The sequence below is a fragment of the Pogoniulus pusillus genome, chromosome 23 (assembly GCF_015220805.1).
Source record: "Pogoniulus pusillus isolate bPogPus1 chromosome 23, bPogPus1.pri, whole genome shotgun sequence".
Taxonomy (NCBI): domain Eukaryota; kingdom Metazoa; phylum Chordata; class Aves; order Piciformes; family Lybiidae; genus Pogoniulus; species Pogoniulus pusillus.
The window spans coordinates 22,314,180-22,338,020 of NC_087286.1; positions in this window are offsets into that span (position 1 = coordinate 22,314,180).

The following is a 23,841-nucleotide window of genomic DNA, read 5'->3' on the forward strand; positions in this document are numbered from 1 at the left end:
TTGTGTCCATCTCCCTCGGGCGAAGGGGTGGAGAGAACCCCCAGCGCACACCCAGCAGTTCCTTTTGCGGCACTGTAACCATCTGGGACAAGAGCCTGCGGGATCCACTCCAGCCGCGCTTCTGCCAGCGCAGAGGAAGGCGCACATGCCAGCAAGCCTTGTCTCTACCTCTGCGTGCTGGCTCTCGCTTAACTCTCCAGGTACTTGCAGGGACGAGAGACGGCCTCAGGCCAAAGTCATTGCACCCCTTTCCTGCTGGAGGCAGCAGGCAGGATCGGGCCCAGAGCCCCGCGGTACCGCGCATGTGACAAGCACTGCTGATGCTTTTGCCCTGTTAACACCCAGCGCAGTGGGACTGTGCCACGTCCCTGCCGCTGGTGCAGAGTCCGAGCCCTGCTCACGCTAACAAGCCCTAAGTGCCTACGGGCTTTGCAGCAAGCGAAAATCCTCACACCTCCCTGCCCCAGAGCTAAGTCTTGCCTTATGGTGAGGGGAATAAAAAATGTTTCTGTAAATATCTGAATGGCAAGAGAAGGGGTGAGGACAACCTCCAGTCCTTGTTAGATAGAGGGGAACATAGTGACAAAGGATGAGGAAAAGGCAGAGGTGCTTGACACCTTCTTTGCCTCAGTCTTCACTAGTGGGACAGGTTGTCTCCAGCACAGCTGGACTCCTGAAGTGGCAGATGGAGGCAGGGACCAGTACAGTCCCCCTGTAATCCATGAGGAAGCAGTAAGGGATCTGCTGAGATATTTGGATCCTCACAAGCCCATGGGACCGGATGGGATCCACCCTAGGGTGCTGAGAGAGCTGGCAGCTGAGCTGGCCAAGCCACTCTCCATCATTTATCAGCAGTCCTGGCTCACTGGAGAGGTCCCCAAAGACTGGAAGCTGCCAATGTGATCCCATCCACAAGAAGGGTTGTAAGGAGGAGCCAGAAAACTACAGACCTGTGAGCCTGACCTCAGTGCCAGGCAAAGGCATGGAACAGGTCATCTTGAGTGCCATCACAAAGCACCTATAGGATGGCCAAGGGATGAGGCCCAGCCAGCATGGGTTTAGGAAGGGAAGGTCCTGTCTCACCAACCTGATCTCCTTTCATGATCAGGTTCCTGCCTGGTGAATGCAGGACAGGCTGTGGATGTAGTCTACCTGGAATGCAGCAAAGCCTTTGGCATCATCTGCCACAACAAGCTCCTGGCCAAGCTGGCAGCTCATGGCTTGGACAGATTCACCCTGGTATGGGTCAAGAACTGGCTGGAGGGCAGGGCCCAGAGAGTGGTGGTGAATGGTGCCACAGCCAGGTGGCAGCTGGCACCAGTGGTGTGCCCCAGGGATCAGTGCTGGGCACAGTCCTGTTCAACATCTTTATTGATGATCTGGACCAGGGGATTGAGTCCAGCATCAGTAAATTTGTAGATGACACCAAGCTAGGAGCAGCTGTGGAGCTGTTGGAGGGTAGGAGAGCCCTGCAGAGGGACCTGGCCAGGCTGGATGGGTGAGCAGAGGCCAGTGGGATGAGACTGAACAAGGCCAAGGGCAGGTTCTGCACTTTGGCCACAACAGCCCCAAGCAGCACTACAGGCTGGGGACAGAATGGCTGAGAGTAGCCAGGCAGAGAGGGCCCTGGGGGTGCTGGGAGAGAGTAGCTGAAGATGAGGCAGCAGTGCCCAGGTGGGCAGCAGAGCCAATGGCATCCTGGGCTGGCTCAGGAGCAGGACAAGGGAGGTTCTTGTGCCCCTGTGCTCAGCACTGCTCAGGCCACCCCTGGAGTGCTGTGTCCAGTTCTGGGCTCCTGAATTGCAGAGAGCTGTTGAGGTGCTGGAAGGTGTCCAGAGAAGGGCAGCAAGGCTGGGGAGGGTCCTGGAGCACAGCCCTGCGAGGAGAGGCTGAGGGAGCTGGGGGTGTGCAGCCTGCAGCAGAGGAGGCTCAGGGCAGAGCTCATTGCTGCCTGCAGCTGCCTGCAGGGAGGCTGTAGCCAGGTGGGGTTGGGCTCTTCTGCCAGGCAACCAGCAACAGAAGAAGGGGACACAGCCTCAAGCTGTGCCAGGGCAGGTCTAGGCTGGATGTTGTTAGGAAGCTGTTGCCAGAGAGAGTGATTTGCACTGGAATGGGCTGCCCAAGGAGGTGGTGGAGCCTGGCTGGGGCACTTAGTGCCATGGTCTGGTTGATTGGCTAGGGCTGGGTGCTAGGTTGGACTGGATGAGCTTGGAGGTCTCTTCCAACCTGCTTGATTCTATGATTCTTGCACACCACCTCCAAATAGACAGGGATGGAAAAATAAAGATGGCTCTGTCCTGAGAAGACCTGAATGCAGCTACTTACTAGACATAGGTGGACTTAAGTCTGCTTCGGATTGTCTTTCTATAGCCTGGAACCAGTCTTGGCACCTTCAGATATCCCTTTCCTACCAACAAAATGGGTTAGAGGAGCAGGGAAATGGAGCAGATCTCACTGTATGTGCCAAGACACTTTGACAACCAGCTTAAACTCTCCCAATAACTTCTTGTCTTCCTTTTGCTGAGCTTGTAGACCTGTCTTGTACTTTGTCTGTCCCTTGTCTTATTTGTTTGTCTGTCCCTGTAGCATCAAAAGACATCCCCATAACTGCTGGCAATGCAGTAAGAGTGCTTCTTGTTGAAGTGCAATTGATTTCACTGTCACTGATGCAGGCACATCACTTGGGACCGAAGTAACTTCAAACCAGCTTAACTGATTAGGCCCAGCAAGGGCCAGGGGTATTAAAAACAAAAAGCATGGCAAAGCTGCACTGAAGGCAGAGGGGTGAGGAGGAAACGGAGAACTTTTTCTTCATTTCATCCTTCTGTCTCAGCTTCACACAAACGGAGAATAATTTGGGTTGTCAGGGACCTCAGGAGGTCTCCAGCTCAGTGCCCTGATCAAAGCAGGTCTACATTATTTTCTGCTTGTTCAGGTCCTTACTCCAAAGAGTTTTGGTTATTTCTGAAGATGGAGACATTTTTATCCTCTCTGGGCTTCTCTCCTAATACTTCAGTGCCCTCATGAAGGAAATGCTTTGCATTACACCCAAAAGGAGTTTCACCTGCTGCAGCCTGTGCCCATTTTACCTTATGTTCACCTTCTCAACAAGTCTCCTTTAGGTAAAAAGCTGCCTCCTCCTCCTGCCTCTTCTTCACCTGACACCTTGAAGAATCCCTTTGACCCAGAGCAAAAGCTCTTACTTTGACATCGGTAAGAAAAACAGGAGCAGTGAATGCTGGATTCTGGTTGTAGAACTTGGTGCCACTTCTGCTTCCAGCTGCTCTCCACTCTGCTTTCCAACTGAAACTGCTGAACAATTTGCAGTTGAACATATAAATGTGCTTCCTATGACCAAAAATCACATTTCTCCTCAAACTGCATATTCACTGGAAAATGCACGCCAGGAAAATTGCTAGAAATTGGGTACCTTTGAGAAAACTCACCCATTCTCAGCATTCTCCCCCTCGGCTCTTCTGGGTGTTGAGTATTAAAGGCAGGAGCTGCTGGCTTTGATACAGGAGTAGTAATTCTCTGCCGGAGGTATTTCCTTTCTTGGCTCTCCTCCCTTTCAACTCAGAGGGATTTTTATTTTTTTTTTTTTTTAATTCTGTAGTATTTGCTTATTTCCAACACCTCCCCCATGTGGCATGAGGTCAGATCAGCAGCACGCAGGCCAGTAGGAATGTATATTCCCATTACCTTCAGCATGACAGTGAAAGCTTTTAAGGCACAGCCAGTAAATTCAGCTCTCTGCAGAGATTGCTCAGCAGAAGTCCCACTTGCAAGAATGTCACCGGGTACTTCCTACAGCAAGGCAGCCAGAAGGCTCCTGCTGTTACCAGCAGATGGTTGGAGGGTCAGCCACCACAGTGCCAAGCCTTTCTGGATGGCTTCACTGGGATGGAGGTAAGCAGAACTATTGCTCCCAGGCAGGGGAAGAAATACCAGACCACAGCCAACATCAGGGAGCCCCACAAAGCGTACTTGGAAAGGTCGCCTCTGTCAGACCAAGCAGTTACCTCGACAAGGCAGACACTTTCCAACTGTCAAGAGCCCTGCTCAGCTCTTCTCTGAAATCATGTGGCACTGAGGTCCACAGATGAGTGTGAAATCTCCCCACTGGAAACTGCTTCTCCTGTACCAATTCCCTTCTGTTACTACTCTTGTCCCATATCAAAGGCTAAGAGAACAGTGGTATCTTGACTGTCTGAAGACCGAGGCAGAGGCACAGAGCAAACAAATCATCCAAACCCATCCTTTTACCCACTAACAACAACAAAAAAATTATGAGAGCACTTTAGCTTCTTCCTTTTTCCCCCCTTTTTTGTCTCCAAAACTAACCAAATCCTTCCCCACTATGACCCAACCAAAGCACTATTAGACTGACCCGCAGAGGATGGCTATGCCCACATAATAAGAGGTATCTGGGGATACTCACCGGGGTATTTTGGAACCCATCTGTTTGGTCTAAACTGGTTTCAAGATCATAAGCATATTTGATTCTGGACTCTACTCCAAGACCTGGGACTGGATCTTTTCAACCACCACTGACCCAAAAATACTGTACTTGCTGTGAAGCTCTCACCATATCAGAACAACAGAGTAAGGCAGAGTACATACCCTCTGTGATAACTATGAATGTGATCACGGGAGGCAAGCTCTAGAAATAAGCTTCTAAGCTACTGCCATGGATATCTGGTACCCTACTCCTAGAAACAATGATAATCTATTTATTTCATTACAGACCTTTGAGCTGCTGATAATTAGCAATGTCTGCCTCAATTGCCACTGAAACACTAATTTAGATTCATGTAGTTTTAAGTGGACTGAAATGTTTTCATCGGTGATATTTCTCTCCTCTTCCTTCTGCAAACAAGAAAGCTAAATGCTGATCATCCTGGCAGATAAAGCAGGCACAACTGAGGTGAACCACATAGATGAGCTAACGTTTATCCAGCAGCCACTGCATGTCTCCACGTTCCTGGAATGCAAGGTAGCTTTCCTGGATTATACAAAATAGTGTATTCCTTGATTGCAGAAACTTGCAATATATTTCTTGCCATAAGGAGTATCCTGGGCCCCTACAAAATCTAAGTTTTGGATATTTTGAATGCCTGTTATTTTGTAGCTACAACCAACTATGCAATCTGGCAGTGGAGCAGCACTTGTATTTTCAACAGCATCATTGGCTTCTTCCTGATCTGAGATCTTGACCCACAGAATGCCTTCCTTACAGCCTGAGAGAGGTGGGCATGCAGTCCCCTTAGCAAGAAAGTCTTGCATTTCCACACCCAGATGGACATCTTCCCTTCTTCAATGACATCAATAACCTGGGCAAGGCTTAGCTTGAAAACAAGACCTTTAAATGTAGGCAGCTGAGTGCCTCTGTCTACACTATCTAAGTGTCTGAGTTCCCGTAACGGTGAGCAGAGAGCTGGGACTTGGTTGTTCAATTAGATATCAAAGGTTACTTGACATGCCTTAGCAGATGTAACCAAGGTCCTCTGGGAGGTCCTTCTGGGATAGCAGCTAGCACCTGTACAGGAAACTCAAGGCCATCTCACAAACACAAGGCACTAAGGTGTAAAGGAGTCATGACTCTACCCTCCACAGCCAAGCCAGCACAGGCAGCAGTTCATGTGCTCAGCTGTTCCCTGGCTATTCCAGAGAAACTGGACTTTTCCTCCAGACTCCACTGACCTCCACCAACTACAGCAGGAACTCAGACGCCTAAACCTCACTTGGATACCCAATACTGGATGCCAGAATTTGAGGCGTCACAGGGAATTGCCTCCGGTGTGCTGACTCAGGTCAGATCGCCCTCAAGTGGCGCTCAGTGAGCTGTGCAGGCAAACGACCATCGAGATCCCAGTTTCTTCTGAGCAAACTAAAACCGCCAAGGATCTATCCAGTTCTCCAGGACAATGTAAAACAAAACACAAACCTTGGTTACAGGAACACAAAGGCTGCAAGGTAGAGGCTAAAACAAGCTACAGTGCAGAAGGCCATAACTCATACTGCCAAGCCACCACCATAATTCAGCCACCTTCTACACTTCCTTTACGATTCTATCTCATCCAACTCAACATGGAACAAAAGGTGGTAGCAAGGCCAAGAATGCAACTTGCTCTCCTGCATATCCAGACTGTGCCTTAAACAGAAATGTTTGCTTTATGGTGCACTCTGCCTGGTTCACTGTCCAACCATCATGCCAGATGAGGTTGGGGCCTTCTGCTGAAATGTCTGGGATCGTGTGAAAAGAAATGAAAATAGGCAGTCAGATTAAACTGATGTGAACAGCTTCGTTCCTGGCAGCTTCTTGCACCAGGGTGCTTGGCTTTGCAACCTTTGGAGTCTCACTATTGTTCCTGGCTGGACTTTCTCCAGGTTAAAAAAACTGAACAAACTAAACAAAACCATGCACAGACACAGAAGGCAACACAGCAATAGTGTAAGAACAAGAGAGCTCATGCATTGAAATGTGCTGACTGTCCCTACTTGGGTCTAGAGAAAACTCTGAACCTACAGACAAAAGTACAGCTCTTTAAGGCTTGAAGGAATGGCTGATGGTACCAAAAAGTGATCATCTCCCATTTAGAGGGATCACCAGGGGACAATACTCTCTGTGCTGTGTTTACTTGCTGAATGGAGGAAGAGTTCTTCACCTAGGTCTAGAAAGGAGTATTCTCCAGCAGGCAACTAACCACAGAGGGTATGCAGGAAATACCAACCTGCAGTCTCTCCATACCAGTTCACTGACTGGAAAGTCCTTCCTTGGTCACATGTTGTCCTCTTTCAGCTCAGTTCCTTCCTCTACCTCAGGAGAGAACATCTCTAGTAGAGGTGGTCCTATTGCTTGGGATTCTCCCTCTGTCCCATTCTCTTTCTATTGCTTGGGATTCTCCCTCTGTCCCATTCTTTTCCTTCAAGTGTGCTCAGTCATTAGACCTCCCCATTTATCCTGTAAACTTGACATGCTGCTGAAATGGTTGAGCACTCTACCTAAAATGAGTGGCATAGATGAGAATTCCACATTTCTAAGGAACTACTCTGACTGCCTTGAACATGCCAGGCAAATGGCTGGGGTCAGGAGGAGGTTGCTTCTGGGATCCTCTTAGATTCACAGCAAGCACGTTTCCACTGCAGCACAGCCTGTGCCTAACCTGTTTCCAGATTGCCCTTCTAATCTCAGCCTGGGGCAGTGTGTGCTCAGCCCATTTTACAGCACAAGGACCTAATTACATTTTCCAGCTGTGCAGCAGACTCCTGCAAAGCAAAATAAAACCTACTGATGTGCATTTCTTAGCTACCACTCTTGGACCTGTTGGAAGCAGTCCATGGCTCCCATGCTGACAAGTGGTCTGAAGGATGCCTGCACCCTTCCACTTCAACCAGGGGAGGCTTTCCTCTTCTTTACCCTGCTCTTTTCATGCATTGATTCTTCCCTTTCCACCCAAGCCCACTCAGTATCTCCTCAGACTGCTAACTGGCCTCAAGAAACAACCACAAAAACAAATCCATGCTCTGCCACACCATATCAGCTTTGGGAGTAGCTGATGGTTATTCCCCTCCCTGTTGCAAGAAACCTGACAAATATCTTCATGCTTCTGCCTCTGCATCCAGCAAGGCACTCTTCTGGCTCAGAGCAGATTCTGTTAAGGCACCACTTGCCGGCGTGGAGAGGAGCCCGGGCAGAGAAGCGAGGAGTCCAGCAAGGCACAGTTAGCCTGGAACCCAACCGGCCTCTATGGGATTAGCAAGAGTCACACAAAGGTGTCACTGCAATGCCAAGACACAGTGCAGTGAAGTGAAGGAGGGACTTCAATACAAGAGAGAAGAGAAGATTTGCTACAAGAATCCCATCAAAAACAAAAGCAATCTGAGTGAGGACCTCAGGCTGCAGGCAGTCACAGGGGTCTGTTTAAAGAAGGTTCTTGCACTATCTCCTACAGAGTTTCACAGTGCATAAGAGATCATCTGAATTTATCTCCTCTGTATAACAGGCTATGAGCCAACCCTTTTTGGAGCCTGCAATGCCAATTTGGAAACAGCTCTTTAGAGAAAAGGAGGCAGCAGTGCTGCTTGCCGTGGCCACGAGCAGTTAATTCCAAAGCATGCCAAGCCAGAGTTACTCCATGGCCTCTTGACTGCAGGGCGCTGAGGAGAATGCTCCCGCAGAAGACGCAGCCACCAGGGTTTGAGGCTATGCCCCCCAGCTGACCCTGGATCTCGAGGTCATTCTGCAAACCAGCTACTCTGGCAAGAGAGAAGCTTGTATGAAGGTGGAGCTGAGCTGCAGGGCTATCTGAACAAGAGCCAGCCCAGGCACACTGAGCACTGCAGCACTGGCCCAGATTTGCTCAGCAGAGTGGAACTGTGAGCTGGGCCTGGCATGATCAAACCAACGTACAAATGATTACCCAGAAGGGCTTTACACACTTCAGACATCCTGTTTAAGCCTAACTCTTTCAGAAGGCCTCAATATAGCACCTAGCACAGTAACATCTATGAAAAAATGTATGATAACCGTTGGAGACAGCCCAGAATGTGAGTTGTAGCTTAGCAATTCTGAACTGCTATGCACCGCTTAGGGATATTTAGCAGGAACTAGTCTGGCCAGTAGGTAAAAACTTGAGCATGTCAAAGGTGTGAAGTGTCTGGGGCTCTTCCTGGGGAAAAGGCTAAGAGAAACAGCTTGAATGTCATGGAGCCAGGATACAAATTTTTCCTTATTCAGACTGAGATAAGATGGTGTGATTGTAGCCATCTGCTCCAGCTAGATGAGGATATTGTTAATTATTTATTAAGAAAATAAAAGGGAGATCTGATGTCCCAATTCCATTCCTGTCCCTACACTGGCATTCATACAATGTCCTCCACCTGCAGATGCTCCAGCCCTGCATGAAATTTAGTCACAATACTCATGCCAAATTTCTAGCAGCCAGTTGCCCTGTCACCTCTTAAAAAAACAAACAAAATCAAAACCAAAACCAAAGCAAACCCCAGAACAGCACAACACTTCCCTGCTGGTTTTAAACATATATGCCACCTCAGTTCACACTTCAGTTTGTTTCTATTCCACATGCACATTTGCATAGGGCTCCTATCAGATCTGCAGGTAACTTCCCCATGCTGTATCAGCCTTGGTTTAGCCTTAATTTGCTTATCGTGGTGACTGATTACATTGTTAAATGAATTTTGCTTTAATCTGTCCTCATGAAAACTTAATTGATCTGAGGCAGGCTTCCTGAATTCTTGTGAATGATGACCCAATATTTGGGATTCAGCAGACCACAGTAGGAAGTCAATCCTGAGGATGCTGAGAGCATAAAGACTCAGGACACATTTGAGCCATGGCTGAGTTAGGGTAGGCAGCACAAGAAGATTCATAGGTTATATGTCCAACTCATGCAACTTGCTTTCTGCTCTGAAAAAGAGACAGTGTCTGCATGGCTTTCCCTCTGCTACCTGCAGCCTGCTGTGTGCCCTCCTTCAGGTGCTAACATTTTCTTGGCTTCCAGTGACTGAGGGTTGGGCTCTCACCATGGGAGGTCTCAGGCTCAAATCCCACCTCTGATCACAGTGGCCACCCTCTCATTACATAAGCCCTCACCTCCTGCCAGCGACAACAGGAAAAGCCTTTCCTCCCCCAGTTTGCAGTCATCTCCTGAATGAGCCATCAGGGCCACCCGTGCAGGACTCCCTGGGTTTCCACAAAAGGCACTCAGATGCGTTTCCACCCCATAGGTGTGAGCTCAAGAGCAAACCAGCCTTGCTGACTCACAGACCCCAGTATGGCTCTTTACCAGCTTGCTCCAGATGAGTCACCCTATGAGTGAGTAATACATTACATCTGCAGTGCATATTTATGGCACTTTTGTACTGACCATGTCAGCAGGGACATTGTTTGTGTGGAGTAACCATGGAGAGAAAGGAAAGCTGTAGAGGACTGAGAGGTTAGGGATGGGGAAAAACATATTCCACCTCCACAGCCCCACAGTACCATATTTATATATACATATATATATATATATATATATGGAATCCGTGCTTAAAAAAGGAAATATTTGCCTGTGGATTTTTTTCCATCTGCTTTCCATGATCTCTTACAGCAGCCAGGAGAAGTTGAAATGTTGTAAGAAGAAGTAGGTTTTTGGTGATGTCATCAGGATCTGGAGCTCCTGCAAATCACGCGAGGAAGCATGTTGGCACTGTGAACTCAGTGCTGATGAGCTTTTCCCATGAGAATAGCTCTAAGCAGCTGTGTTGAAGGTGCCAGGCACAGTCCCTCACCAGTCCTTCCACTTCACTCTATGTGCTTCTGTAGTCACACCTCACTGCTTTGACCAAAAATCAGAAGTGGCTGCTAAAGGTAGACCCCAGGAGCTCACTGTCTTACTCTATGAAGTTTTGGGAGGACAAGAGTCAAGAGAGCAGGAAGAGGGATAGCTGCGTCACTTCTGTCGCACCAACCCTGGCTCACAGGTGTCTTACTTGTCTCTTGTCTCTGTTAGTGTGTACTGTACTTTCCAGAACACTTTCGCAAGGGAAAGGCAAAAATTCCCATCATCTGGTTCACTAATGAAAGGTGAGATGTCATTTTCCAGGAACAGTTCACACCACAGGGCTCTTAAGATGTGGTAAATGTTATTATTCTGTGTTTTCATAAATGCTTAAATCATCAGTAACTACAGCCACCTAGAAATGTTCCCACTGATAAGGCTTTAACCATCTGTTGGAGGCAGTACTTGTATCTACTACATCACTTCATTCTGTATCAACCCAATTCATTAGTCATAGCATGGTCAGTTTCATTCTTCTGTGGTTGGTGACCAGACCAGCACCACCTTTAAGCAATAAGGTTTACAAGGCTGCACACCTGGCTCAATTCTGGCCATGACTGATTTGCCCACCTGCCTTGTAGAAGCAACATCTCCCTCTTCAAACAAGAGGAGGGGAGTGCACTGCTGTGATGGTTACAGCGTGAACCAGAGAGTCCCTGAGGCAGAAGATACTCCTGCTTCTGCACAGGTTGTACCATGAATGTTCACGAGAAGTGAGGAAAGACTGAGGGAGCTGGAGGTGTTCAGCCTGCAGAAGAGGAGACTCGGGGGGGACCTTATCACATTCTACAACTACCTGAAGGGAAGCTGTAGTAAGGTGGGGGTCAGGCTCTTCTCCCGGGCAACCTGTGACAAAGATGAGAGGGCGTGTCCTGAAGCTGCTGCAGGGGAGGTTTAGGTTGGATGTTAGGAAGCACTTCCTCTCGGAACGGGTAATCAGAGGCTGGAATGGACTGCCCAGGGAGGTGCTGGAGTGGTCGTCCCTGCAGGTGTTTAAGGAAAGATTGAATGTGGCACTTAGTGACATGGCCTGGTCGATATGGTGGTATTAACTCAGAGGCTGAACTCGATGATCTCAGAAGTCTCTTCCAGCCTCAATAATTCTGTGATTCTGTGAGACAGAAATAAATACATTTCTTTAAAGTCCTCAGCACAAGCACATGGACCTGCTGAAATGAGTCTGGAAGAGGGCTATGAAGATGATGAGAAAGTTGTGGCTGCTCAGCCAGGAGAGGAGAAGGCTCCAGGGAGTCCTTACAGCACCATTTCAATATCTGAATGAGACCTACAGGAAAGCTGTGGAGGGACTGTTTAGGAGGGCAGGTAGTGATAGAATGAGGCGCAACGGCTTTAAACTACAGCAGGGTAGATTTAGGTTGTGCATTAGGAGGATGGTAGTGAAATACTGGAACAAGTTTCCCAGGGAGGTGGTGGGAATATCCCTGGAGATATTCAAGGTCAAACTTGATGAGGCCCTGAGCAAGCTGATCTAGTTAAGGATGTCCCTGCTCACTGTGGGGAAACTGGACAAGATGACCTTCGAGGGCATCTTCCAAGCCGATGCATTCCATGATTCTGCAACTCTTTCACTGTGATAAAGAGCTCAACTTCTCACTGTACTGAAACTGCTCTTTTGGCAAAAAATAGCTGAGCTTTTTGTTAATCACTTAAGAAAGGAAGTGAGTATGTTTATAGACTGTTTTGCACTGCAGAAAAAGCTGCACTTTGTACCACTGAGAAGCACTGTGCACACAATGGGTAAACACACAATGAGAACAAGCAAGTTTCATTTTCTTCCCAAACAAACTAGACAAGGGAAAGATTATCCCTCCTTGGAGCTGGCTTTGTGAAGTTTACTGCTGACTGAAGCTGCACAACCTTCCCTTTGCCGCATGTTTACTTTAGATTACAGATAAAAACAAAGGTATGCCAAGGTAAAAACGGCTACAACTTCTACCGGCCTGACGCTAAGGCTCCTTTTCATGGCACTTTTACAAACGCACTGCTGCTTTTCAGACTCCCTCATGCTGGGACCAGTTTCCAGCCAGTCTATACAGCAGCAGCTCAGTTGCTCCAGGCAAGAAGCAAGATGTGCTGGTAGTTACTGGCTGCAGGGGTAACAGATGCACCCACAACACAGGGACTGAGTGCTGAAAGCAATTAAAGACATTTAGCACACCCTTGTTAGTGTGACCTCTTGCAACTAGTAACAGAAGTCCTTCCCATTTCCCATGCAAGAGGTACCATGGTGCTGCTAGCTAACTGTTTCTTCTAAACCACAACCACCTATTTGATGTGTTTCACAACATTCCCATCCAGTCAAAGCCTACCAGTTAATAAAATATGCCCTGGACATCTCTCCACAGCCAAAACCCTGGCATGGGAAGCACTATTTTAAGTTTACTTTCACACTAGAAGTACCCTAAATCACAGAATCAACCAGGTTAGGAAAAACTTCTGGGGTCGAGTCCAACCTATCACCTAGCCCTTCTAATGAACTAAATCATGGCACCAAGTGCCTCACCCAACCTCCTTTTAAACACCTTCAGGGATGGTGACTCCACCACCCCCTCGGGCAGCCCATTCCAATGCCAATCACTCTTGCTGTGAATAATTTCTTCCTGATGTCCAGCCTGAACCTGCCCTGGCACAGCTTGAGGCTGTATCCTCTCATTCTGTCCCTGAGTGCCAGGAAGAAGAGGCCAACCCCACCTGGCTACAACCTCCTTTCAGGTAGTAGACAGCAATGAGGTCTGCCCTGAGCCTCCTCTGCTGCAGGCTGCACACCCCCAGCTCCCTCAGCCTCTCCTCACAGGGCTGTGCTCCAGGCCCCTCCCCAGCCTTGATGCCCTTCTCTGACACCTTCCAGCACCTCAACATCTCTCTTCAATTGAGAGGCCCAGAACTGGACACAGTACTCAAGGTGTAGCCTGCCCAGTGCTGAATACAGGGGCAGAAGGACTGCCCTGGCCCTACTGGCCACACTAGAAGAATGTGGCTATCAGTTAACTCAAGGTACAGAAAATCTGGCAGAGGCTGCTTTTCAGAGCTGTAAAGGCAGGAACCAAAGTCTGGTGAGTATTAAGAAATGTGAGACCTAACTTGATTTTGTCAGAACTGAATTTACAGTTGTCTGCACGAGGATGCTGTTTCAAACAAATGGAGGATGTGAATTAAAAGCATCACAGCTGTGCCAGAAACGCTCTTGTGTGTGCTCAGTTTTCTTTTCAAAACCCCTGCACCTTGTGTAGGATGGACTGGGACAGAATGGCTGTGCCAGACAAGGCTCTGGTCACAGCAAAGCCTCAGGGACTTTCATGAGAAGCTCAGACAATCACATACCCTGAACCCTGGAATGTTGCTGACAACAGCAATGCATGACAAGGTTGAGGAGCAAAGGTTGAGTGGGAGAGCCAAAAACTTTTACTAGTGTTGACCTGTGTTTGCCAAAGGTGACTGTCCTGGGTCTGAGAGAAGCTGGGATGTTTTGCCAGCCTGGCATTAGAACATGGAGATGAACTGATTAAGCCAATTGGCCTCTGTTTTAATGTTGGACAAAGATACTTTTCTTCATTTCTTGGTCACAGTCTAAGTCTGAAAGTCTCTGGAGCACAGAGGCACACCTTTTGGGTCCCTCACAGAAGCATCCCAGCTTCTCCTTACGAACCCTGCCCATGGTGAGCCCCAGCTGCCCCACTCTCACACATGTCTAGCAGATGCAGCTGTGTGGGCTTCTCTAGCACCAATCCATGGCATTTTACCACCAAAGGTGGGTATCTTCATGACAGATAGTACTTCCTGGTCTCCTTAAAGGTTTGTGATGTCCTGACACAATTCTTTTCACCCAAAGAAGACATCCAAAACAGATGAGTGGAACCCTCCCTTTGAAATTTTGCTTTGTGCCATTCTGCTGCTCAGCCTGAAAGATCCTCTGCACCATCAGACAGCTAAGGTCAGAGAAAATGAATCTCAGCTAGAGGGATGTGTGAGTCAGTAGACACCCAAGAAAGTGCTATTAAGGCAGATCTTTAGGCTGTTTGTGACAGAGATGACTGCGTCCTGTGTTTCAAGCCCAGCTCCAGCTATCAGCTTCTGCAAATCAGGTGTATTTGGAGTCAGGTTTGGATGAAAAATGGATTTAGGTCAAGACCTGAATTCCTTAATGTGAGTAGGACTTTGTTTCCTGTTTCTCTAAAGGTGCATCTTTCCTGCAGTAGCAGGGTAAGAAACACAGAAAATAAAGTGAAAATCTTCCTCCAGGACTACTGCCGTTGAGGTCTGGCAGGAAAATAGAAGACAGGTTTTATTTTGTCAACTGTACAAGAACACAGGCATTTTATAAACAAGGAATTGATTCAATTGTTTCCAGAGGTATGAGAGCGAAAGAGAGGGATGAGATTTACCTATTAAAGACACTCTCAGGAGATGGAGAGAATTAATCTCCAGTTGAGCCACATATTTGCCTCTCAAAAAATAAATGAATCAAAGTCATGCTCAGTCAGCCATATTATCCAAGCAGATGCTAGCATCCCTGGTTTCTGCGGTTTGTGTGATTTCAGGAGAGGGATGCAGTGTTCCTTTTAAATGGAACATCCTGAAGGAGGTCAGGTCTGTGTCCCAGTTTAGGGATTTTTAAATAAGACAAAGCTGGTGAGTCTTAGATCAGCTCCATGTCCCTAGACTTACGAGTTTCATTTGTAGCCTTGCTTGAATCCAGCGCATGCCTGCACAGCACTCTGTGAGGGTCGCTCCCAAAGCTACGGCAGAAGCAAGTTCCCTGCCCATGCTGGGAGCTGCTTGGCGTTGCCTCCCACTTTGCTGTCGCTGGGTCGTACCTCGCAGCTTACGCAAAGCAGGCTAGGGTGCGCTTCACAGAATCGTTAAAGGCTTTGCCTTGGAAAGGACCTTTAAAGGTCGTTTTGCTCAACATCCCTGCAGTGACCAGGGAATCTCCAACTAAAGCAGGCTGCTTTGAGCCCCATCTAACTTGACCTGGGATGTCTCCAAGGATGGGAGACCTACCACCTCTCTGGGCAACCTGTGACAGCGTCTCACCTGCCTTGTTCTATAAAACATCTTCCTTGTATCTAGTCTATATCTACCTTCTTTTAGTTTAAAAACATCAACCCTTCTTCTATTACTACTAGGGCCTACTGAAATACCTGTTTCCAACGAATGAAGCCATTCAGTTAGCCCTGGAAAGGGAGCTGTCTCACACAGCCACCTAGCCCCTTCCTCCTTACCTAGCAGCCACAGAAATAAGGGCACAGATAGGCATCTGGTACAAGACCTTGACTCCCCGATTACCTCAGGATCTCCAGCTGATCCCGTACAAAACACTCAAGAGCTGTTTTTTTTTTTTCACAAGGAAGATGTGTAAGTGACTTAAAAAAGCCTTCCTTCTCCTTTCCAAAGCTGTTATGTGGAGAGTGGTTACTGAGCTGAGCCAAGGGCTTAGCAGATCCAGCAGGTCTCCCTACGGTAGGTAGGACAAGATGATACTGGCTAGCTCATAGAAGGACACATAAGCTACCTTTAGCATACCAGAGGAGGCAGGGCTCTCCCAGACACCATGGGAGACCTACATTTTCTGCAGCTCAGACTCTGCAGTGCTGGAGTCCCTTGCCTGGAGCCCCCACCTTCCACGACTCCAAGCCTCTAGTATAGTAGGACTCAGAAGCAGCACTTTGATGGTGGCATTTCCACCTCTAAAAAGCCACCTCCAACCACCACTCACTTGTAAGGGAGGCTCAGGAATGCAAATCTCCCCCCGTCGATGACTGCATGCCCGGGCTGCCTTCCTCCCCTGCCTGACTCACAGCCCAAACCCTGGGCTGGGCACGGAGCCAAGGAGGAGTTCTGTTTAACTCACAGCCCCCTGCAAAGCTCTTTGAGGAGGGATTTCTGCTTAAGGACAGCGCGGAGTCGGGCGGCAGGAGCCGGGGGGCGCTGGCCGCGGCAGCAGCCGGGCACGCTGGCTGCGGCAGGCTCCGCAGGAGCCGGGGGGCGCTGGCCGCGGCAGCAGCCGGGCACGCTGGCTGCGGCAGGCTCCGCAGGAGCCGGGGGGCGCTGGCCGCGGCAGCAGCCGGGCACGCTGGCTGCGGCAGGCTCCGCAGGAGCCGGGGGGCGCTGGCCGCGGCAGCAGCCGGGCACGCTGGCTGCGGCAGGCTCCGCAGGAGCCGGGGGGCGCTGGCCGCGGCAGCAGCCGGGCACGCTGGCTGCGGCAGGCTCCGCAGGAGCCGGGGGGCGCTGGCAGGCGGCAGCAGGCGGCCCGGCGGCCGCCTCACATGCCCTGCAATGAGCTGCCTCCTCCTCAGGCGGAGAAACACGGGCACGGCGTCAGGCGGCCACCCCGGCTCCCTCCCCGAAGGCTGATCCTATTAGCGGAGAGACGGTGGCAGCCAGCCCTGCCACCCACGGGGACGCCACGGGGGCCGGCACGGCCGCTCCACGTGAGGCCGGGAGCGGTGGCTCAGCCAGCGAATTCCCTCTGCCCTCTCCAAGGGACACGGCAGGGGAACGTGCCAGCTTTCATCTTTGACAACAAGCCTGCCTTGCTCGGGCAGTGGCGTGGCAGAGCGGCATCTCCTGTCCTGGCAGTGCCAGGGCTGGAGGCAACTGGCAGTCTGGGTTTGCCCATGGGCATGGGCAGAATCCTCCGGGTTTGGGTGAACAAATATTGTATACTCTGCATTACTGCATTTCTGCCCTGGCATAGATGCACGGGAGCACAAATAGCGACCTAGCAAAAAGGCCTCTTCTGGAGCAGCATGAGCCCCTGGAGGAACATTTTCCTGGGAGAAAAACCACTTCTGGACACACTATGCAGAGCATTTTATCCTGGGATGTCTGCTCTGGGAGCACCTCTGTGTGTCCTGGGCGCAGTGTTCGCCTGCTGCAGGTCACATCCCAGTGTGACCATCTGGATCCGTGTCAGTGGCTGAGTCAGGGCCGGTCCTGTGCAAATGAAAGTGTAAAGGAAGAGGGAGAAAAGAAGACCAAAGAAAAGGCAGTTTTATAAAACATGTCTGCGAGTTGAGTCCCCATCAAATTAGGAACGGAAAATAGAATCAAACATGAGGGAGAGAGTTTTGGTTAAGGAGGATCCTGACCTTCCTGGGCAACTAAAGAGACCTGCCACACACTTGAAACCTGGCATGAAACAGAAGTGTAGAGTGACAGATGCAGAAGCTTATAAGCCATGCTGTAGAATTAGGGAGTTCTCACAGCATCTCAGCACAGCTCCTAATGAAATGTGAATAAACTCACAGGATGTGGGAGACAGCATATGGCCTTGCCACTTGCAATATCAGGACTGCAAGGAGCCAAGAAATATTCTTCTAGCCTGGTGGCTCTTCGCTATGACAAATGGTGCCATGGAGTCCTTCAGCTGGATGCCATCTGCCCACCTTGCTTGCAAAACTGGTCTGCAACTTTTCGTCAGAGATGCTGCAAGCTCACAATTCTGACTCTGATGCCTGCAGATGTGTTCATGGACAAGGAGGTAGAACCTTTTTATCTCAGTTCAGGAGTATCTACACTGCTCTCAAAGGACTTAAGTGGAGAACCACACGTGGGGCTTCCTCCTGTGATGGTTTAGGGGTTACCCCGCCCCCCCACACTTTTGTATTTGCCCCAGCTAACTCAGACGGACCCTGGGAATATAGATGAAGCAATTTATTTACAGCTAGCAGAATTTACAAGCAGCTATTTACAATATATACAGTTATATACAATTATATACAGAAATATACAAAGGATAAACAATACAAAAGCACAACTCCCCTCCCAGAAACCTAAGTCCCCAGGAGGGGCTCTCAAACCACCCCAACACCTCCCCCCGGCCCTCTCAACCTTACCCCAGTTCTCAGGAAGAAAAGAGGTGCAGCCAAGAGGTTAGGGAGCAAGGTTAGTAGGAGCAGGGTTAATGAGATGTGACCAGGTCTAAGGCAAAAGCAAGAGTGAGAAACAAAAATGGAGAAAAAGTCTTTCTTCTTCCCAGAGTTCTCAGCGTAACTGTGAGAGAAGTTGACATCAATTGTTTTTCATTTCACTGCCCGTTATCTAGTTCTGTTACCAAAACATCCCAGCTTGCTTCAAACTAGCACAATCCACCCCTGTCTACTTCGCTCAGAGTATCGCTGAGAATTATCCAATCTAATCTAAACCAATATTTACACTAAAACAATATATACAAGTTCAGTTCACACTTCAATCAGATGTAGGTGATTCAAAAGCTCAGAACAGGGACTCCCAGGTGATGTTGGGTTCGTGCTCACATACTGTAGATTTTTCTCAGTGTTGGGCGCCGATGTTACCTAGAACAGAAAACTCCTAACAGCTTGAATTTAAACTCTCTCAGCTAAAGTTAGATTTCTCTGTGGAATACACTGAATTTCACCATTCTCCTGCATTATCCAGTATGTATGACCAGGACCTTCAGCAGAAACCACCCCTCGGACAGGTTTCCCTTCGCCCGAAGGAGAAAATACCCAAACAGTTTTCCCTAACAGATTCTTCTCATGTATAACAGGAACTTTATCACCGTCTACTGTTTGGACCAAATCTGATTGTGCAGGTCCTGCTCTGTTTACTGAACCTCTACTATTTACCAACCAGGTAGCTTCTGCTAAATGTTTGTCCCAGTTTTTCAGAGTTCCACCCCCCATGGCTTTGAGGGTGGTTTTCAGCAAACCATTGTAGCGCTCAATCTTCCCTGAAGCTGGTGCATAGTAGGGTATGTGATAGATCCATTCAATACCATGCTCTTTGGCCCAGTTTTTCACAAGATTGTTCTTGAAATGAGTACCATTGTCTGACTCAATTCTCTCTGGAGTTCCATGTCTCCACAAGATCTGTCTCTCCAAACCAACAATGGTGTTACGTGCAGTAGCATGTGGAACTGGATAGGTTTCCAACCATCCAGTGCTGGCTTCTACCATCGTTAGCACATACTGCTTGCCAGAACGTGATCGAGGTAAAGTGATGTAGTCAATCTGCCAGGCTTCACCATACTTGTACTTTGACCATCTCTCACCATACCATAAGGGCTTGATTCGCTTAGCCTGCTTAATAGCAGCACAAATGTCACAGTCATAGATGACTTGGGTGATAGCGTCCATGGACAAGTCAATTGACCTATCACGAGCCCATCGGTATGTTCCATCTCTGCCTTGATGTCCAGATGAGTCATGGGCCCACCGAGCTAAGAACAGCTCACCTCGGTGTTTCCAATCAAGGTCAATGTCAAGTTCAGAGTTGGTATCAACTTGAGCAATCTTAGCAGCTTGATCTGCCTTCTGATTGTGTTGATGTTCCTCAGTGGCTCTGCTCTTGGGCATGTGTGCGTCTACGTGCCGCACCTTCACTGGAATTTTCTCCAGCCGTGCATCAATGTCCTGCCATAGATCAGCACACCAAATAGGCTTTCCTTTCCTCTGCCAACCATTCTTCTTCCAGTCCTTTAGCCAACCCCATAGAGCATTGGCTACCATCCACGAGTCGGTGTAGAGGTAAAGGATAGGCCAATTCTCACGTTCAGCCACATCAAGAGCAAGTTGAACAGCTTTTACCTCAGCGAACTGACTGGATTCTCCTTCGCCATCTTTCGTTTCGGTAACTCTCCTGGTTGGACTCCAAACTGCTGACTTCCATATTCGCTTGTTCCCAACAAGACGACAGGAACCATCTGTGAACAAAGCATAGTTCTTTTCCTGATCAGAGAGATCACCATAGGGAGGAGCTTCCTCAGCACGAGTTATTTTCTCCTCTGGAGGTTTGGAACAGTCTGTGCCTTCCGGCCAGTTGGTGATCACCTCCACTAGACCAGGTCGGTCAAGATTACCCATTCGTGCTCGTTGGGTTATCAAAGCCATCCATTTAGACCAGGTTGCATCTGTGGCATGATGCGGTGATGAACCTTTGCCCTTGAACATCCAGTTAAGAACTGGCAGTCTAGGAGCTAAAAGTAATTGTGACTCAGTTCCAATCACTTCAGAAGCTGCTTTCACTCCCTCATAGGCTGCTAGAATCTCTTTCTCAGTTGCAGTGTAATTTGTCTCTGAACCTCTGTAGCAACGTCCCCAGAAACCAAGTGGACGACCACGTGTCTCATTTGGAGCTCTCTGCCAAAGACTCCAAGTTGGACCATTGTCACTGGCAGCCGTGTACAGAATGTTTTTAATGTCCGGACCAGATCTCACAGGTCCTAAGCCCACTGCATGGACTATTTCTCGTTTGATTTGATCAAAGGCTGCTTGTTGTTCAGGTCCCCACTCGAAATTGTTTCTCTTACGAGTCACATCATGCAGAGGTTTGACAATCTGACTGAAACCAGGAATGTGTAGTCTCCAAAATCCCACCACACCAAGAAAAGAAAGTGTGTCCTTCTTACTGGTGGGAACTGCCATGGTAGAGACTTTGTTGATCACATCCTGAGGAATGTAACGGCGACCATCCTGCCACCGCACTCCCAGAAACTGAATTTCCTTGGCAGGTCCTTTGACCTTGTCTCTCTTAATGGCAAAACCTGCTTGCAACAGAATGTCAATGATTTTGTTACCTTTCTCGAAGACTTCCTCAGCAGTTTGGCCCCACACAATGATGTCGTCGATGTACTGGATGTGCTCTGGAGCTTTACCTTTCTCCAGTGCATTGTGGATGACTGAGTGACAGATGCTTGAGCTGTGTTTCCACCCCTGAGGCAAACGATTGAACTGGTACTGGATTCCTCTCCAGGTGAATGCAAACTGAGGCCTGCACTCCTTTGCTATGGGAATAGAGAAGAAAGCATTAGCAATGTCTATGGTTGCATACCATTTAGCCTCCTTCGATTCCAGCTCGTACTGGAGTTCCAGCATGTCCGGCACAGCTGCACTCATGGGTGGCGTCACCTCGTTGAGGGCACGAAAGTCAACTGTCAGTCTCCAGTCGCCCGTAGGTTTGCGCACAGGCCAGATGGGACTGTTGAAAGGTGAATGAGCTTTCTCGATGACAGCCTGACTCTCCAATTGACGAATCAGCTGATGAATGGGCAACAAAGAGTCACGGTTAGTTCTGTACTGCCTATGATGAACAGTTTGAGTTGCAATTGGCACTTCCAGGTCCTCTATGTCATGATGTCCCACAACTGCAGATTCATCAGAAAGTTCAGGCCTAATGGACAATTTCAATTTATCATCCTCAATCTCTACAGATGCTATTCCAAAAGCCCATTTATGACCCTTAGGATCTTTGAAACAACCTTGTCTCAAAAAGTCAATTCCCAAAATGCAAGGCGCATCAGGACCAGTTACAATAGTATGTGTCTTCCACTCTTTACCAGTTAAACTGATCTCAGCCTGTACCTTAGTTAACTCTTGAGATCCACCAGTGATTCCAAAGATAGAAATGGACTCTGTCCCTTTGCAATTAGATGGCAATAAAGTACACTGAGCACCTGTGTCAACTAAAGCCCTGTATTTCCGAACTCTTGAACTGCCAGGCCACCTAATGAATACATTCCAATAGATTCGGTTTTCTCCACTATCCCTTTCCTCCTCCTGGCTGGAGGCAGGGCACCCCTAATGCTGAACATGGCATGTAGGGTGTACACAGTGATTGGTGTTGTTGTGAGAGGAACTGCAACTGTTGGAACAATTGCAGTTGCTCTCAGGAGCTGAAGAAGTGACAGCTACCTTTCGGGCATTACTGCCTCTGTTTCTGCCACTCTGCAGATCCCTGACTCTCTTTGAAAGAGCTGAAGTAGGTTTACCATCCCATTTGTTCATGTTCTCACCATATTTGTCACGCAGAAGTATCCACAGTGACGCACGTGATTGCTGCTGTCTGGGTGGAATTTGTCTCCTCCTGGGCTGGAATTGCCTTGCAGGAGGTGGGCGTCTGTTCCTGACTGCAGAAACATGCACCCATTCAGATGATGCAGGAACGGTATCTTTTACCAGATTTTTGAGATCCTCCTTCAGTTCTTTCATGGTATTCTCAAAACCATCTTTCATGCTCTTTATTTCAGAAGTCATAGTTTTTATGGCACAGATTATACCAGAATGTGACAAGCTGTCCTCTATCTGCCTGAGCTGGTCAGTGAATTCACCAACAGTGAAAGATCTTCCATTATCACTCCTTGCTAGGAACTTGCTGGCCAAGATGTTAGCATAGGATGAAGGAGCAAGCTTAATAAGCTTCTTCATGAGACCTGTTCCCAAAGGAATATCATCAGGCTCATGAGTGCCATGATCTCCATAAAGCACTTCCTTCACAGCAAACTCCTTCAGAAGCTTAATTCCCTGCTCAACAGTGTTCCATTTCTTGGCAGCCCATGGCAAATCATCTCGGGAAGGATATCTCATAGCCACAGCCAACAAAAGGCGTGTCCACAAGCTAACCCTACCAAGAGGACTTGCCAGGTGTTTGTCCACTCCACTCTCCTTAGTGAGTGGTCCCAGCTGCTTGGCAGACTTGTCTCCTACCTGCAGAGCATTAGCACCAATGCCACGGCATCTCACTAGCCAGCTTAAGATTGGCTCACCTGATTCCCTTGTGTATTCCTTCCTAACTTCCCTGACCTCTCTGAGTGGATCCTTGGAGCCTTGGATGTCATCTTCCTCCTCCTCTTCCTGTTGATCTGGTGGTGCCTGGCCTAACACAATCTTCCTCATAGCATTCCTAAACTCATTGGAACCATCCTCTCTCCTGGCAGCTAACCTCACAGCGCTCCTCTCACTTGAGTATTGTTGTCTCAGCACATCTACAAGGTCTCGCAGACTAACTGCCTCCTCTTCCTCCTCTTGCTGCTGACCACCAGACGTCCCCTGTCTTACATCCTCCTGCGAACCACTCTTTGTTTTAGCTTTTGCCTTAGCAGGTGCCAGAAGGGCCTGAGCAGCAACAGACTTGGATGTGTCTGCTGGAGGATTTGAATTTTTAGGAGTCTGACTTGGAGCACTTGAATTATTGGAGGTCTGACTTGGAGCATTTGTATCCTTAGGGGTCTGAACTGGAGCTTGTGAGTTCAAGTCTGCCTTGCTTTTAACAGGAGGATTTTGGTTCTGGTCTGCTGGCTGGGGGTTCGAATTAGCTGAGCTGGTGTCATTAGGATTTGGACTGACTGGGCTAGCGTTACTAGCACTAGTAGTATTATTAGCATTAGTGGGATTATTTGCCTGTCCTCCTGGGATGCCTGCCAACCCTGACTTGTTTTCATTTTTGCTAGGAACATTCTGATTTTGGGTATTTGCCTGTGCTCCTGAGGCTCCTGCTGAACTCTGCGGCCTGTTTTGGTTATCCTTATCATTGTTTACGTTAGTGGCGGGAACGCTGGCTGTGTTCCCAGAACCTACAGAGGAGGGTGGAGAGGCTGGCAAGGGGGAAGCCGATAACTGTGTTCCCTTGTTTTGCTGTGAAAGAGACTGCTTCTGAGACACAGAATTTTTCCTAGCTCTTACAGAAACTGGTTTTGAATTTTTCACAAATAATGCCAAAATTAATATGAAATTTA